General features: G+C 48.9%; 1 protein-coding gene across 13 annotated transcripts in view; it reads left to right on the top strand.

The window, feature by feature from the left end:
- Positions 1–18,546, top strand: part of PITPNM2 (phosphatidylinositol transfer protein membrane associated 2) — a 140,220-nt gene that overhangs the window by 72,268 nt on the left and 49,406 nt on the right. The window lies entirely within an intron of this gene.

Genomic DNA, 18,546 nt, shown 5'->3' on the forward strand with positions numbered 1-18,546 from the left:
GTACCTTGTGGGTGATGAGCATCTCGTCCTGGGAGGTGGTCTAGCAGCCCTCCAGGGTGGACATTGCATCCCATCCCCCAGAGCTCTGTGCCTGCACTTGTCTCAGGGATTGATGGTTCCATCCAAAAGCTTAGGGACTCCCCCGAGGGCAGCCAAGGAGTGTGGCAGAGCCAGTCTCAGACCCCTCAGGCCCTCCCTCTGGCTGGCTGGTGGGTTTGCAGGGTGGGGGTGGGGGTACCCCCCCCAGTATCGAGGCCATCATGATACTCCTCTGTCAAGCCCAGCCCCCTCCCTCTGCCCCCACAGAGCCCTGTGCCAAAGGTGCCCAGCAGCTAGGTCTCCCCTCCCCTTGTTCTGTCTTAGGGCTCCACATCCTGCCCGCCGTCCCCCCTCTCACCCCCCCCAGGAGGAGGGGAGCCTCTCTCAGGGTACCTGTTCACAGGAGATGCCTGTCTCACACCCAGAGGCTTTAAAGTATTTTTTATTTGGTAAGATTCATACAGCATAAAATTAACTCTTTTAAAGTGAGCAATTCAGTAGCATTTAGTATGTTTGAGATATTGTGCAAATGTCTCATTTCAGAACATTTTTATCACCTGGAAAGTAGACTGTACCGAGCTCTGGAGCTTTTTTATTATTTTATTTTTTTATTTTTACCTTCACTTTTTTTTAAAGATTTTATTTATTTACTTATTTATTCATGAGAGACACAGAGAGAGCAAGAGGCAGAGACACAGGCAGAGGGAGAAGCAGGCTCCATGCAGGGAGCCTGACGTGGGACTCGATCCTGGGTCTCCAGAATCACACCCTGGGCTGAAGGCAGGTGCTAAACCACTGAGCCACCCAGGGATCCCCCTCGCTTTTTTTTTTAATTGTGGTAAAATACCTGTAACAGAAGTTACCACTTTAACCATTTGTAAGGGTCCATTGTGCAGCCATCCCCACCGGAGCAGGATGGCTCCCCCATCTTGCTTTCTATCCCTGTGAATTTGACTTCCAGATGCATAGCATCTGCAAGTGGAGTCATACAATACCTGTCCTTCCTGTCTTATTTCACCAGCACTGTGTCTTCCAGGATCATCCAGGGTGTAGTAGGTGCCAGAGTTACCTTCCCTGTGGAGGATGAATGACATGCCATTGTGTGGATAGACCACATTTGTTTGTCAGTTCATCTATCCTTGGATGCTGGGGTTGCTTCCATCTTTTGGTTATTGTGACTCCATCCCTTGGGCTTTCTGAGAGTCTAGTGAGAAAAGTACAGGCCAGGGGTCAGACTGGGTGAGTCACCTCTCCGGAACATGCCTCTTAATCTGTAATTAGCTCAATCTCTGAGTGCAGGCCCCAAGGGAAAGATGATCATTCCAGAATGCCCCCCTCCAACCTGTACCTTCCTCTCCAAGCCACACTGCCTTTGCTGCCCATCAGCCCACATTTTTTCTTCCAGTCACTGGAAGAAAAGACCAGAACACAGCATGATGAGGACCTCAGCCCTCATTGGAGGCTGCTGGCCTCCTGAAGTTCTGCCTCGCAGGTGACCTTGGGCATGTCTCCTCTGAGCCCTGTCTCTCTTCTGAAGAGCAGTGATCAGAGACAAGGAACTCATGGTGACTTATGTCAGCTACTCATGAGGTGCTGGGCTCCTCGGAAATGCCCCCTCTGTCCTGCCGTCTCTACTGCCATCCCCATTCCCTGGTGTATTCTGTCCACAAGTGTTTGCTGAGCACCTGTTTAGGCAGGATGAAGGCTATAGGGGGCTGCCCAGCAGAGGTGGCTTTAAGCAACCCGGAGGGATGACAAGACATGTCAAGAAGGTGGGCAGGGGTCACCCTTTTTATGTGCCCAGGGCTTCAATGTTACCTCATTTAATCCCACCCACCCCTGTAAGGTAGATGATTGGGAAAACTGAGGCCTGAAGTGATTCAAGGACGTCTTGAAGACGAAGCTTGAATTTGAACTTAGGTCTGCCTGGTTCCAAAACTAGTTTCTCCCACTGCATCTTGCTGCTTCCAGCTAGCTTTGTTTATTTGTTTCCTGCCACCTTTTTTTTTTTTTTTTTTTTGGCAGTGTGGGAGGATTGTACTTGCCCCCGCCACCCCCAACTTCCCCCGCTCCTGCTGTTCAGTTCAGGGCTGTTCAGTGCCTCCTCACTTCCCACCCTGTTGACATGGGGCTGTTGCTGGGTTGGTTTTGTTTTTGACCTAGTCAGCCTGGCAGGGAAGTGGCGGGCTGTGTGCAGAGCTTCCCAAAATAGCCCCAGGCTCCCCGCCAAAGATAGAAGAGCCAGACTGTGTGCGATGGTCTTGGGCCAGTAGAGGATGACTCTGTTTCCTGCACCCAGTCACCCCTTCCCCTTGGGCTCCCCTGTCCCATGCCTCCCCCAACCCAGGCCACTGAATGCTCCTTAACACACCTGTGCCCCCTTAGGCAGCTCTTCTCTCCAGAGTGCTGAAAGGCTGGGATGGATTTGGGATAGTCTGGGACCTAGAGTCATGGACTCTCGTCTCCTCCCTGTGACTGACTGGCATAGTGACCTTGACCAATTCCCTAGTACTTCCTGGGCTTCAGGCTTGCAGATGGAGTGGGAAAGGCATATCCTTACACCTGTCCGGTGTTACCGTGGGGGTGAGTGACAGAGTGGCGGCAAGGGACCCAAATAGGCAGTGGGAAGGTTGGTAATAATGATCTCGGCAAGTCATCCTAACCCTGTTATGAATGTGAGGATACAGTTCAAAGGGAAGCACTCCATTAGCTGTGTCGTTCCAATATGGGGTCATATCATAGCAATCACGGCAGCGGTGACCATTTCTTGGGTGTTGTGTGCTGCACATCTTATGTTCCACTGTCCCTTAACCTAATCCCCCCTCAACTGCCCTTTGAATGCACATGGCACTGGACCTAGTTTTATAAACATAGGAACTGAGGGTCACCGGGGTGCCTGGCTGGCACAGTCCAGCTCTTGGTTTCAGCTCAGGTCATGATCTCAAGGTCGTGAGATTGAGTGCCAAGTCAGGCTCCGTGCTCAGCAGGGAGTCTGCTTGAGATTCTTTCCCTCTCTCTCTTCCCCTCCCTTCATCCTAAAATCAATCAATCAATCAATCTTTAAAAATAAAAATAAAAATAAATAAATAACTGAGGGTCAGAGATTTTGAGTAACTTGCTAAGACCAGGTGAAAGGTGAAGCCATGGGAACCCTGTTCTAGCTTCAAAGCCTGTGCCTATGATGTCTTACCTCTTCCTCCAGGGTAAGCTGGTCTCTGCTCTAAGCTTTTCTCTGTAGACCCTGAGCCCAGTCCTTTGGGGTATCCCCTTGGCAGCCAGAGCAGCCAGAAGGTTCTGTCTACATTCACATGGAAAACCTGGTAAAGGACAGAAGCTCACAAGGGCCTTACCTCAAGAGAATCCTGGGGATGTGGGGGCATCTCCAGAAATGAAAAACTGCCCCGTTAAAGCTGCTCTTTTTATATTGTACATTGAAGCAACTTCACAGAATAGTCAGCAAGCATTTCACGAGCACCAGGCCCTTGGAGGAACCTGCATGCATGCACCTCACAAACCTAGGGAGGCCCAATTATTTAGACTTGGCAGGTGAAGAAATGCAGCTCAGTATGAAGGTCAGGCTGCCCCAACTGAGGTTGCCGGCTCCTATGTGGCAGTGTCAGGACTAGACACCAGTCTGTCCGGGGCTCTCACTGCCCCTCCAGAATCCAGGGAATGGGAAGCCTGTGGCTGCCAAGCCCCAGCCCTGTTCCTCCTTCTCACCCCTTCTTCCTCTGGTCCAGATGTGAGCCTGGAGACATGTGTGGCTCAGCAGCGTGGGCAGGGATCAGCCTGAGCAAGGGTCTGGGGCTACACAGGGCTGGGTTCCATCCCCAGAGCAGGGCTCCCATCATTGTTTGCTGATGTGATTATATGCACACACATTTCTCTGTGTGTTTATGTGTGTGTGCAAAGCTGTCTTTGGTTTGTGACTAATCTTGCACTATGTCCTCTGGGGTTGGGCCCAGGTGAGTTGGTGGGGTGGGGTCTGTGTGATGCTCATCATCTGGACTGCATCGGCTGTGGGATGAACCAGGGCTGACACGCGGTTTTTCCCCGTTAAGAAACACTAAAATGCAGAGCTATAATTCTTTAGCCTCAATTCCAGAATCCAGCAAGCTCAGAAAACCAAATGCTTTTTCATAACTCATTTGGCACAAAATCCCGCCTGAACCGAGGTGAGGCTATTTATAGTCCAAGTGAGGCTATTTATAGCCATTATGTATTCTCCATTCTCGTATTTCCCTGCAGAAATGTCAATGTATTTGATTATTGGAGGCTGCTGAATGATGCAGTATTGCCCGTCTAAATGTGGGGAGTTTTGAATTTTTAAATACATCTGGCCCCAGGGGTAAGACCTCTACTTTTAGCCTTCTGCAAATAGCCTCTGTTCCCAGACACCCACAGTGTCCCTCCCCTGCAATCCCTGGAGCTGAACGAAGGATGCCACTTGCGTGCCTACAGGACTATCTCCCTCTACCCCACATGCCCAGTCCCACAGCCCGCACCACTGGCAGCGCCCAGCAGTTAGGTATTTCTAATAAGACCATGGGAGATGCAATACATCTTTACTGCCAGGCATGACATAGGGTACTGTCCACACTTGTGTCTGTCCCCCCTTGCTGGGTGTATCACCACCTCTCTTTACAAACAAGTAAACAGAGGCTCAGTTTTAAGTATCATATCTAAGGACAGAGGTGAGAACGGCCACTGCTGGGGTTGCCTTTCTGTCTCGCTGCCTCTCTCGGAGGGAGTCTAGGGACACAGCAATGTGTCTTATGGATTTGCAGCCAAAGCACATTGAAACCGGGAGGCAGGAGGCATACGGGGATCCAGGTGCACGTGGAGGGGAGCAGGCAGATGTGTGTCGGGCTCCTCCCTGGGCAGGGAGGAGGGGTGGGGGAGAAGCAGGAGCCCCTGTGCTGCTGCCGGGCCTCCCTGGGGACCCACCTCCCACCTCCTGCTGTAATTCCCCACTTCTTGGATAGTCCCTTTTATAAGAGCACCTGTGCCGCCTCCCCACCTTGTTCCCAGCAGCTGGCAGCTGCTTGCACTGTATCTGCTCCCGCCCTTGGGTCTTCTTCGCAGTACTCACTGAAGCCCTAGGTGCTCGGAGAGATGGGGAAACTTTCCCTAAATCCCCTCTGCCTGCTGTTCTTGGGGACCACCTCCCCACAACCTTAGGGGCTCCTTTGTATCTGGGCTTTGGTGGGCTCTGAAGCCCCCACGGATACGTGCCCCCCAGTGTGCAGGCTCTTTCCCACACATCTTCCATCAATCATCCTGTGACAACCCAAGGACCCCTTGCCACCTGCCGTGGAGTCCTGCCTCACAGCCTTTGCTCAGCCTCCTGCCCCCCCAACACCTCCCAGCCCCCACCTGTGGCATACCTGCCCTGCAGTGCCATGATACAGGTAGAGTATGCTCTTGGCAACCAGAAGGACCCTGTGATGGCTGCAGTTTGCATATCTACAGAGCTGTCAGGGGCTGACTTCAGGGCAGGTGCCTGGGGTGTTCATACCTTGGCAGGAGCCACACCAGTAGGAGCTACCAGTAGTAGCCACTTTCTTGCCGACCCCTGTTGGGTCAGAAAATTTCTCAGAGCTGCCATCGGCTTTAAAAAGGCAACTGTGGCACATTGGTAGAGAGCTCTGGGTTGAGAGGCCATGACTCTGGGCTCCAGTTCCACCTCTACCCTCAGCCCCTAGAGGGAGGGGAGAGATGGATGGATGAATATGTGATACATGATGGATGGATGCATGATGGATAGTTATAGTTACATGGGTACATAGATGGATACATAGATGCATGTGTGGATAGGTGGATGTATGGCTGGATGCATGGTCTTATGCATTCATGGATGTACACATGGGTGGATGGGTGGATAGATGCACTGACAGATTGATGAACAGATCAACTCTCTGCCCTTTTCTGGGCCTTAATTTTCCATCTCTACAATGACAGTGTTGGTTTACAAGTTCTCCTTCAGTTTCTGAGTTCTGTAATTCCATTTGTGTCAACCTAGCACCCTTAAGGACCCCTGCTTCACCCCTGATGTTTCTAAGGGACACTGTAACTGTGCCCTGGGATTCTGGAATCCTATCTTGGCTATGCTCTCCATTCGCACTGGGCATTCCCTGGGCCTCGCAACTCCAGCCTTCATCTTTTGCCTGTGTGTGTGCTGTCAGACTCTGTGTCCACACATCTCTCTAACTGGAGGTGCAGCTGTGCTTTCTTCTGACCTTTGTTTTTGACAGAGCCATTTGTTTATCTGTGTATGTCTGTCCAGCAGGACCCACCAAGAGATCAGTGGGTGGAAGTGTTGTTATGTGGAAGGAAATAGCACCCTCTGGAGTTGGGCAGCCCTACGGTGGCAGGAGGCCCTGGAATCCATGCAGATGACACATGGCCCCCATTCCTCCAAGAACTCATAGTTTTGCGGGGTAGTAAGATCTCAAAGCAGCACAGGCGTGTAGTAGCATTATGCACAGTAACACACCCCCTTCGTGCACAGAGAGCTTGGCGGAGGGAAGGGCAGCTGTGGCCAAGGATGCTGTGGGCCAGGGACAGCTCTACCAACAAGGCAGATGTTGTTGGGGTTTGGCTCACTAGGCAGGATATCCCTGGGGAGGTGGGGACCCAGATGATGGCAGCAAGTGCAGACACCGAGATTGGCCAAGAACCTTGACGTGTGGGGTTGTCTGGTCAGCCCCTCATGCTAGAGCTTGAGTGCCAGGGTCAGGAGCCCGGGTGTCCTTTGGTGAATAAAGGTGAATTCTTGAAGATCTTTAAGCAAAAGAGGGACCCAAATCAGTTCTCCTTTCTTACAGGATGTTGGGGATCTTTGGTCAAGAAACAAAGATTGAGTCAGAACTCACCTCTTATTGGTATGCTGAGCCCTAAGGCCTTGTGGTTGGGATAAGGAGCTGGGATGTTGGCTCACTGAAAAAGAGGCAGCTGCCAGGACTTGTTAGACTCATTAGAAGAGAAACTGATAAACTGGAGTCTGGCCTGACCTTTTATTTTTTTCCTGAAAAAAAAAAAAATTTTTTTAGATATAATTCATATAACATAAAACTGTGTTAACAATTCTGTGGCATTTAACACATGCACAATGTATTAGATTGTGGTCGTAAAAAAAAAAAAAAAGATTGTGGTCATGTGACTGCCACCTCTGTCTATTCCAGAACATTCTCATCACCCCAAAAGGAAATCCCAAAAACATTAGCAGTCACTCCCCATCTCCCCTCCCCCAGCCCCTGGAAGCCACCACTCTGACTTCCTTCTCCACAGATTTGCCGGTTCAACATCATCATGTCACCGAAATCACACGTGCATCAAATGCCAGGGGTCTTTTGTCCTGACTTTGGTTCTCCTTTGCCCCCTATCCTTAAGCTCTGTGGCCCCCAGGCCAGCCCTGTGTCCAACCTGGCTATAGCTCCTAGCCTTGCACCTGTCCAGGAGGCAAGTTCAGACAAACCAGTCAGCAGTAAGCGGAAACTGCTGGAGAAGCAGTTCTTCTGCCTCGAGGGGGCATTGATTCTGTGGAGGGCTATGAGGCCAAGACAGTACCCCCAACAGCAGAGAGCTCAGACCCAGCTCCAGAAGTGGCAGCACTACAGGTCATGTCAGGGGCCCAGGCAGGTTCCTGGCCTTCTCGTGCCCACCACTCCGCCTTGTAGACACTCTACCAGGACTCAGGCTAAAGGGCTCAATGGCCACCATGTAAGGAGGTAGGAGCTGAGCTACAGGAGAGGTAGCTCCTCGACTTGCTATCCCCCAAGACTGCTCCTTGGAAGATCTCCCAGAAATGACCAAAAGCACCCTCTCTCTGACTGTGTGCAAATACCCAGGGTCCCTGTGCCCTGCCATCCACCTTGGCCAGTCTTCTCCCTGTCCAGAATCACTGACCCCCACTTGCCAAGTATTTATAGAGGTCAGCAGAGGGCCTGTGGCATGCCCAGCACTGACGACAGTAGTGAACCAGACATGGGCACTGCCCTTGGGCCTTGAAGTTTGGAAATAAACGATGGGAATGGTGTGAGAACAGAAGGTGAGGTGCCTGTGGAGGGACCCTGGGCACCCAGCTTCTCCTGGAGGGGTCTAGGAGGGCTCGAGGGCTCGTACAGTGTGAGCTGGTTAGGCAAGTCTTGCAGGACACTTTGGGGCTTTGCCATGTAGACCAGGTGGGGAAGGGCTTTTTTGACAGAAGGAGCAGCAAGTGTGAATCGCAGCAAATGCTTTAGGCAACAGTGAGGGATCTCCCACTGTGTGCCAGACGCTAGAGACTGGGTGGAAGATATGAGCACTGCCCTTGAGGGCTTCAAAGCTGGGGTGCTGGGGGTGGGGGGAAGCTGCCTGCGGCGTGGCTTCAGGGCACAGCAGAAGGGCGGATGGAGCTAGAGAGTCAGGGTGGCCAGGTGGGAGGACACAAGGGCTTTGAGGGATGTTGGGAGCAGGGCCTCTGACCCTGGAGGGAGCTGTCGGATGTGGTCAGATACACTCTGACAGTTTCTAGCAGGGTTTGAGGGGACCCAAACTGGAAACGTGGGGAGCAGTTGGGCAGCTGTTCTGCCACCAAGGAGAGCCCTGGCAAGATGGAATCAGGACAATAGATGGGGCAGATAGAGTCCCTGGTTCTGTGTGGCGACGTGAGACCCATGGAGAGGGACCGGGGCGTTGGAGAACTGTTCTTTTTTCTTTTTTTTTTTTTTTTAAGATTTTATTTATTTATTTATGAGAGACACAGAGAGAGAGACAGGCAGAGACATAGGCAGTGGGAGAAGCAGGCTCCATGTAGGGAGCCCGAAGTGGGACTCGATCCTGGGTCTCCAGGATCATGCCCCGGGCCGAAGGCAGATGCTCAACCGCTGAGCCACCCAGGCGTCCCAAGGAGACCTGTTCTTTAGCCACTGTGAGACCGTGGCTGACCTGCCTGATCTCACCCAGCCTTGGTTCACTCTTCTGCAAAACGCCCAAAAGGAAGGAATGAGTAGTTTTGGTTTATAACTACTTGAAAGAGTGCAAACCAGGGAATGAGCCTGGATTGGGTTTTGCTGCCCTGACAGGAGGGCTCATGGCCCAGCTCCTGCAAACCCTGGATCCCTTGGGTCTGTGCAGCCAGAGGGTCCCAGTTCCCTTCCCAACACCAGGTTCCCACCTGGGCCCACTGCCTTGCCCACCCCCCTCTACCAGTTAATTCAGGACAAGCAGATGGCTCTGTTTTCTTTTCCTTCCTGCTCTTGCGTAGCCTCCCGGGGCTTGTTCCTCAGCTCTGGTGGGTACAGGGTCGGAGGAGCCTCGGAGGCTGGCTACAGTTAGCCGAGTGTCTGGGTATCTGAGCTCTCACTGCCAGTACCCATCGCCTCGATGGGCCCCGGGGCACCCCAGCTTCAGATCCATCAGCCTGTGGAGGTGGAGAGGATCCTTAGTAAGCGCTGGTCCTGCCTTCCACCTGCCCCTGACTCCACGTAGGGTCTGTCTAGGGCACTTGGTAAACAGTTGCAGGATTAAAGAGACCACTTTCGCTCTTAGGATCTGTCCTTTCTTTGCTCTTCCCAATGTTCCTGTGAGGAAAGGATTAACACACATACTTCCCTCTTTGAGGATCTGAGGCTTCAGAACACCTCGACTTACCCAAGGCCAGCATGACCAGTCCATACCTGCCTGGTCTCCACTCAAGGCCAAGGACTGGAGCTCAGTGAACAACGAACTCCTGAACCACAGAGCCCTGCAGGGGAAGTTTTGACACATGCTCCACTCTCTGGTTGTTGACCTCATTCTTAATGAAATCCTGAGGGAGCAGCCAAGTGCATGTGACCCCTAATTGGGCTGAATGTGGAGAGAGCCAGATCTCGAGGCCTAAGTGGTAGGTGGTTACCCCAGCACCTGGCCCAAGGCCAAGGTAGACTGGGACAAGGTCCAATGGCCCATAGGATTGAGAGAGAGCAGAAAGACTTTGAGCCTTTCTCTGCTAACCCAGGAGGACTTGCTGGAAGAGGGGAGCAAGTCAGTTCTATTCTTCTATGCTTGAAGTCTGGCAGAAGGAGGCAGCAGCATGGTCCTGGGCCTCTTGGTGTTGGCAGGAGCTGCTGGCACAGAGAAGCCAACCAGGCCCCTGAGGGCACCCTCCAGGGCGAGGTTGGCACTGGAGGGCACCCTCCTGTGGCACTGTCCCTACATCTCTCTACTCAAGTAAAGCCTTCATGGTGAGTGGCTGGCACAGAATACTCTGGGGAAGCTCTAAATCGAGAGTTTGTCTCCCAGGCAACATGAACAAGAGGTACAGCTTACACTGCTCCACCTGGGTACCCAGCACGGCCCAAGAGCCCTGGCAAAGTTCAGGTGTTAGCTCTCCTTCCCAGATGAATAAGCACAGTCCAGGATTATGTGACTCATACAAGTGGCTGAGCTCAGCCTGATGTTCTTTCCGTTGACGTTCTACTACCACCTTGACCTGAGGGCCAGGGTCTGGGACTCAGTCTTCGAGGACCTCAGAGCTGACTCAAGGAAGCATGATAGAACTTGGGACTGGGCGATGTTGTTCCAGGAGCCAGATGGACCTGGGAGCAGAGTGGTGTAAGGTTAACACCACAGGGAAGAGCCCCAGGGAGAGTCGGGGGGCCGCACAATGGCTAGCGGGGGGGCATGAACATGTATTAAAAGGTGTCCCTCTCTGATTAACTTCTCTCTACTTCTTTTAATCCTGCTTTCATATTGTTTACACTGACATTCACAAGTGTGTATGTTTGTATCTGTCTTAAAATCATCATAGTTGCATACCAAGACAATTATGTAGACAGGGTTCGTGGGGAGCCCCAACACTGGCTCCCCCTGCAGTATACTTCTGCAGGGGAGGGGAGCAAGATGAGGGTGGCTTAGGGGCTGGCAAGAAGGATATTTTTCCATCTAGGATCTATTGAAAGAAAGGATGGGTCTGGTTTTGAGGTTGATCAGATGATCCCGTAGCCTGATCTACCCTCAAAGTGATCCAGAAACATGTGAATCTAAGCAAAGTCTAGTGATGTGTGATTAATTTACAAATAGGCATGCAGAGTGGGACATTGTGTACACAGGAGCCTGCTGTTCCTGCAAAGCTGTGTCAAGATGTCACCAAGCTGGGTTTTATTTTAGTACCAAGTTATTGTATCTGTTTAGCACCAAGCCCATGTGGTGCCATGCACGCGCTGGGTGGCCGAGCTGGTGGTGTTATCGCCTCCGGGAGGGGAGAAACCTTTGAGGTAGTTCCAGGCCCTGTGCAGGTGGGCCCAGATTTGTTAGAAGCCCAGAGCAACTTCCCAGATTTATAGAAAGTGTCCATGTTTCGAGGATAAAGTCTCCAGACGTTGAAAAGTCAGTGCACTTCCAGAACACTGGACTTTACATTCTCCCATGTCTGCCCTCCACCCCATCCAGCTGTGTCCTCCCCTAACCGGATGACCTCCCCATGACTTAGTGGACTTAGGAGATAGATTGTGAGATTTCAGAATAATTATACCAAGGAAAACACCTTAGCTGATTAGAAATTTTTGATCATTTTTGATAGGGTAGGGTGAAATTAATCTTAATGCCCTCTTAGAAGAAAAGGTTTACTCAGCAAGTGAACAACCACACAGAAGGTCAAAAGAAGATGCATCATTCTATGATTAGTCAGGACTTTTCTGATTGTTAATAACAGAAGTCCAGTTTGAGCTAGCTCCAGTGATAGGGGGCCCTGCTAAGATTGCTCACTTCACCATAGAGGGAGGACAGGACAGCCAGCCTCTGCAGCAGCTGGGGTTGCAGATCCAAATGCCACCAGGACTTGTACTCATGTTCGGTTCCATTGTCCCAGACTGGCTGCATGGAGAGGATACAGCTGCTGATGCCTTTTTTCCTTTGCCACCAGGGAAAGGACCACCTCATGTTCTCTTTGACCCCAGGCTTAAAAAAAGGTCCCTGGCATTTTAAGCAGAGGCATGATCACAGTTTGCAGGTTGAGGGCACACTGCAGCCTTCCCTTCCTGCTCCAGATCCTTCCATGTGATAGAATAATTATTAAATATCCATGCAGGCAAAGAGATGCCTTTTTAGTGCATAAGAAACCACGAGAAGTTAGCAAAAGATGGAATTAAAACAGAATGAGACTGAGGAAGGAAACAATGGTCAAACTGTACCCAGGAGGGAGAGAAGATTCTAGGTGTGCTCCAAGCCTAGATGTGATGTAGAAGGACCAGGAAGGGGTTCTCAAGTGACCTACACAGTTTGGTGGGTAAATGAGGAAGTAGAATGAATGCAGCTATTAAGTTTCTTGTTGGGGAAGGAGAGGTGGACCTTTATTAAATCTGGGCCCTCTAGAGAATTATATGTTTAAGTATGTGGGTTTAAATATTTAAAGAGGATCCCTGGAAAAGGAGTCCACAAACTATGGCCTGCAGGTCAGATCTAGCCTGTGCTCTATTTGTGTAAATAAAGTTTTATTGGAACACAACCACACCCATCTGTTAGTATATTTTGTGTGGCCCCTTTCCTGCTATAGTGGCAGAGCTAAGTAGTTACAACAGAGACTACATGACCCACAAAGCCTAAAATAATTACTATATGGCCCTAAATGGAAAAAGTTGCTGATCCTGGTCTAGAAAAATGAAATTACACAAAGTGTCCAATTTGGTATAGAAAAAAAAAGAGATATATCTAACAAAACAAAATGAATCCAATAGAGAGCAAAGAAGAAGAAAGGAAATAAATATAGTAAACAGAAAATGGAAAGAATGAGTCTAAACATCAGTAAGCACAATGATTGAGAACGGAGACAGTCTCTCAAAAAAAGCTAAATGAGTTTTTTTTTTGAATGAGATTGAAAAAGAAAAATGAAACTTATGGAATTTAAAAATATAAGGATGAGGAAAGAAATCTCTAACAAATAGAGCAAAGAAAGCAAATGAGCAATGTTAATATATCAGATGAAAGGGAAGTAAAATGAAAATATATTGGGGATAGAGAAATTGCTTAAACTGGTAAAAGGAATATTCCACCAGGAAGTTAAAGTTAAAAGCTGTGGACTTGGGGGATCCCTGGGTGGCTCAGTGGTTTAGTGCCTGCCTTTGGCCCAGGGCGCGATCCTGGAGTCCCAGGATCGAGTTCCGCATCGGGCTCCTGGCATGGAGCCTGCTTCTCCCTCTGCCTGTGTCTCTGCCTCTCTCTCTCTCTCTATGTCTATCATGAATAAATAAAAAAAATTGAAAAAAAAAAAGCTGTGGACTTTCTGTACTTAACAATGTAGCCTCAAATACAGTAAATAGAAACTGATGGTATCATGAGGGGACAAAGTCTTGAGCTCAGTGATGTTGAGATTTAGTCACCAAGGTATCTACACAGATGCACACAGATGATAACATTGTATAGAATTTAATACACACACAAATAAGTACAAAGAAAACTAGGGAAATGTGATTAAAATCTGTAGATTTTGTCAGTGTGGGTATCCTACTTGTGATATTATAGTTTTGTAAAATGTTACCACTGGAGGAGACTGGGTAGTGTGCAAGCGATCTCCCTGTATTATTTCTTACAACTGTATGTGAATTGACAAGAAAAATCTTCAAGAGGAATAGGTATACAAAAAACTGAATAACTTTTAGGTTAGACGAGGGAGTCAGAGTGAAAAATTTAAACTGCAGTGTTTTAAATGAGCTGTAGGAGCCTTGAATATAAAAACCTACAGAATGAAGCCAAATCACTACTCAAAGGACAATCTGTAGCCCTAAATTCAATTATTAAGAGGCAGAGAAGACAAAATTATAAAAATTAATGAAGTTCACTTTCAATTCAAGAAGGTAGAAAAATAAACTCAGAGAAGGTAAAAGGATATTGTTACAAATGAAGTCAGAGAATGGCATATAATTCATCAATAATTTTAAAAACGTGTTCTTCAAAAAGACTTATAGAAGAGACCCAGCTTTGGCAAGTCTGATTTAAAAAAAAAAAAAGCAGAAGGGACAAACAAAAAAAGAGAATATAACTACAGAGGAGATTTTTAAAAGACTATTCTATGCCCCTTTATGCCAATTAATTTGAAAATCCAAGCAAAATATAGGACTTTCTAAGAAAATAAAAACTTCCAAAATTGGCTTCTCAAGAAAATAAATTTGCCCCTAATATAGGGGTAAAATTTCCTAAACCTTCAAGGAATAAACAGTCCTCACGTTATGGAAGTTGTATCAGAGCACACAAAAAGGTGTTATGAGTCCTCTTTCAAGGAGCCCTGGTATCAAAATCAGAGGATAACTCAGCCAAGCCACCGGCCAGTCTCACTTCTGAATAGAAACCTAAGATCTTTCTGGAAAAAAAATAGTGGCAAATTTAATTCAGCCAGATATGAAAAGAGGAATACAAGCATGATCTAGTAGGATTTATCACAAGAATGGAAGGAAGATTTATTATTTAAAAAAACCTTTTCATGTAATTTACTGGTATTGACTGTTCACTTTTTTTTTTCTAAGTATTTAAGTCATTCAAATTTAGGACTGTTCTCATAGAATTGACGAATACATGCCTTTGGCTTGCTGCTGAGGAAGTCCTGAGAGAACTCTGTCACACTGTTCTTTGCTGTGTACTGTCCCTGGAGGTACAGGTGAGGCTGCAGGGAGCCTGGTCCCTTTATTGGGGTGACAGAAGGAAGACAATGTGCTGTAGTGAGTAGAGCAAAAATTCTAAAGCCAGGCCAGGCCGTGAAGAAAATGTAGCGTTTATAAGGTCTAAGCTGTTCAGAGAGGTTACGTACATAAACCCTGATGGAAAGAGGGTGGTTTGAATTGAGTCTTCACCCCCCACCCATATATCTGTGACCTTATTTGGAAATAAGGTCTTGGGGGCACCTGGGTGGCTCAGTGGTTGAGCACCTGGCTTCTGCTCAGATTGTGGTCCTGGGGCCCAGGATCGAGTCCCACATCAGGCTCCCTGTGGGGAGCCTGCATCTCCCTCTGCTTGTGTCTCTGCCTCTCTCTCTGTGTCTCTCATAAATAAATAAATGAAACCTTAAAAAAAAAAAAGAAAAAAGGAAATAAGGTCTTTGCAGATGTAATCTGGTTAAGGTCCTACTGGAGCAGGGTAGGCCCTAAGTCCACTGACTAGCATCCTAATAAGAAGGCCATGTAAAGACACAGAGACCCAGAGACAAACACGGAGAATGCCCTGTGACTGTGGGTGCAGCCACAAGCCAAAAAATGCCAAGGATGGCTGGCAACTTCCAGAAACAAAGAGAAAGGCATGGAATAAGGAACCAACCTCACTGACTCCTTAATTTCAGACTTCTGGCCCCCAGAACCACGAGCAAGTCAATGTATTATTTAAAGCCACCCAGTCTGTGGTGCTTCGTGACAGCAGCACCAGGAAACAAATACACTTGCTATCCAGCCTGGAGGTGGAACAGAGTCTAAGGGTAGCAAGGGTGAGCCCAAACCACCAGGTGGTTCGGACTGACTGCTAGCTGGCAGTGAGGGTGTTCTCAGATGGGCAGTTAAGTCCTCTCAGAAAGAACAGACCCCTGTCCTGAGTCTCAAAGGATTTCTACACACAACTTCCACGGAGAATGAGCAGTTCAGAGTCAAAAAAGAAAAATAAGCCACGCCTAAGAAGAGAGAAGGCAACATGAGCCAGAGCCAGACAAAATCAATTTACAGCAGAAACAGACCCTTAGGACCTCAGATATGGCCATACTGAGGCAGGAACAAGGAAAATAAATGTTCGATGCATTTAAATAAATAGAAGACATAGTTGAAAAACCATGCGGGGAATAAAAAGCCATAAAAAATGATGAAGCAGATTTGAAAGAGAACCAAATAGAACTTTAATAGGAGAGTAGTCATGAAGAAAGGGTTAGTAACTGGAAGCCAGACGTGGAGAAACCACCCAGAATAGGAAACTTTGGAGAAGATAAGACACATGGACAAGGGGAACACCGGACTTTCATCTAATTAGAGTTCCACAGAGGGAAGAGAAAAATAAGGGAGAGGCCATGTTTGGGAGAACTAATTGCTGAGAATTTTTCAGAACTGATGAAAGACAGAAGTAGGAATGAGGAGTGCTTTGGAGAGAGGAAGGAGAATGCTGGAGAAGTAAGTGAGATTCAGCTCATGAAAGATGGCTAATTTGTCTCTAAGGTCCAGGGCTTAGTGCAAGATTCCAGCCCTGCTCCCAGAATGACTCAGGAGATGGCCAGCCCATCACCCTGACTCCTTTCCAATCTGGGTCAGTTCTTCCTACCCACTCATTACCCTGAGTGAGAAATGAAGGATCCTTGTGCTAGGACAAGGTATCAGTGAGGAGTGGACCTTGAGAATCTTGAAAACATTGTCCCAAATCAAGCAGGGTCCTTTCTCTGCACTGCCCAACTCGGGACCACCAATCTTGTAGTCCATGAGAATGTCACTTGTGAGAGTTGGGCAGTACACAGCCTGTGCAGCTGAACTGGGCAACCCAACTACCTCTGATGCCTTCTTTTCCTGAGTTATATGCCCAAGGGGTTTTCCAAGTTTCACCAGAGGGTTTTTTTTTTTTTTTTTGTCCTTTGTGTTTTCTTTCCTCCCTCCCTCCCATGATGGGATGGCATCCATCATCGCCAGAAGGATTTTATGGAGCAATGAAGAGAAGCTAATAGCTCTGCAAAGAAGAGCTGGGAAATTTTCCAGGCATATAGTGTTCCCCGGCAGCCCTGGGAGGCCTGGCCACATACTTACTCAGTGAGATGGAGCAAAGCCTGGGCAGAATTGTACAGACACATGAATTTGCATGTGCACACGTGCACAGCTACCCCTGGGGACACCGGCCAGGCCTTTTGGCCCAGGATCCAACCTGGCCTGCTTGCTCCCTACTGAGCTGAGTATTCGGGCCCGTTGTCAGTAGCCTGAGGCGCCTGGGCCCTTGCTTACCCAAGGGCACCATAGATTAGGCCCTGGATCACAGGCCAGGAAATATGGATTCTAGTTCCTTCTTGCCCTAGACTCACCATGTGGCCCCTTGGAATGACTCAGTCCCTCTCTGGGCTTTCCTCTTCCTATCTTTCTGTGGCTACTTCCAAGCACTGACTTTCTAATGCAAACATGGCAGCCTAGCATGATAAACTGCCATGCACTGTGCACATCTGAGGGGGTTGGCAGCTGCTCTCAGGTGACTTGACCCACCCGGCGTTGCCAATCTCATTGGGGCCAAGCTTGTCTCTTCCAAACAACTCCTACTCCGTAAGAAGGGGGCTTAGGTGTCCCTGGATACCTCCCATGACCTCCATGGAGAACAGCATCCAGCCCTCTGTCTATCTCCAGTTTATACCCTTGCACACACTCTTGGGGGAAGGCAAGTCTGGCTCGGTGAACAGTTTGAGTCACAGACGCTGTCAAGAAACTGGGTTTGTTATTCCAGGGACGTGGCAAGGATCGCGCGCTATTCTTGGAGAATCCTTTAGTTGCTCTGAGGAACAGCTAACAGAGCAGTTTGTAATTAGCACTTTGGCTGCTTAGTGGCATTATCTGCCTGAAGAGGGGTTTGGGGAACATTTACCGAGCAAACCTTCTCAAGTACCTACTAAGTGGCAGGCCCCTGCTCCCCAGGGGGGTGTGGCATCTGGCCTGAGGCCCAGATCTCGACAAGGAGCCAGCTGTGCCAAGGCTGGGGTATGGGGGTTTAACCGGCTGGAATCAGGAACTCGCCTGGCTCATTCCAAGAGAAGGAAGTATGCTGGGTGGCTAGAGCAGGGTGAGGCCGGCAGGCTGGCCTGGGGCGGGGTGCGGTGGGGTGTCAGAATCTCCTTCCTTTTTAAGGATGAATAATATTCCCCGACAGGTCTCTGATGACTCAGGCCATGTCTGTCTTCTCGTGTGGCCTGGAGGCTCCCTGGGGGCTCTGTCTTGGTCCTCTGGACCCCTAACACCTGTATAGACCCTGACATCTGGCTTAGTAAGCACGGCTGGATGCATGCAGTTCAGAGGGGCCCGGGTATGAGATTTCTTGCTGAGAGGCAAGATTGGAGGGGTTTGTTGAGACTAGAACTTAATGACCCTCTCTGCCAAGTAATGAAGTTGAGATTTTAACCTCAATAAATCATCCAAATTGTCCTCCTTGGCAACACAGTAGATTTGGGCTGGAACCAGGGAGTCTGTATTTTGAAAGAAATAGCCACCTTCATTTCCAAGATTGGTCAGAAATATTAAGCTAAAACCAAGTAAATACTGGATGGAGTTTATACGGGTTTTCCCTTGGCTCCAGGGTTTGCATTCACTACAAACTAATCCAAAATAGAAAAAAATATTTTCTAAATCATGCATCTTTGAGGGGTCTTGGGCGGCTCAGTCGGTTAAGCATTCGGCTCTTGATCTCGGCTCAGGTCCTCGTCTTGGGGTCCTGGGATGGAGCTCTGAGTTCTCAGGGCTCTGCTGTCAGCCGACAGTCTGGTTGGGCTTCTTTTTCCTTCTCCTTCTGCCCTTCCCACTGCTTGCGCTCTTTCTTTCTCTCTCAATAAGTAAATAAAATCTTTTATTT

Source organism: Canis aureus, chromosome 27 (assembly GCF_053574225.1).
Source record: "Canis aureus isolate CA01 chromosome 27, VMU_Caureus_v.1.0, whole genome shotgun sequence".
Lineage (NCBI taxonomy): Eukaryota > Metazoa > Chordata > Mammalia > Carnivora > Canidae > Canis > Canis aureus.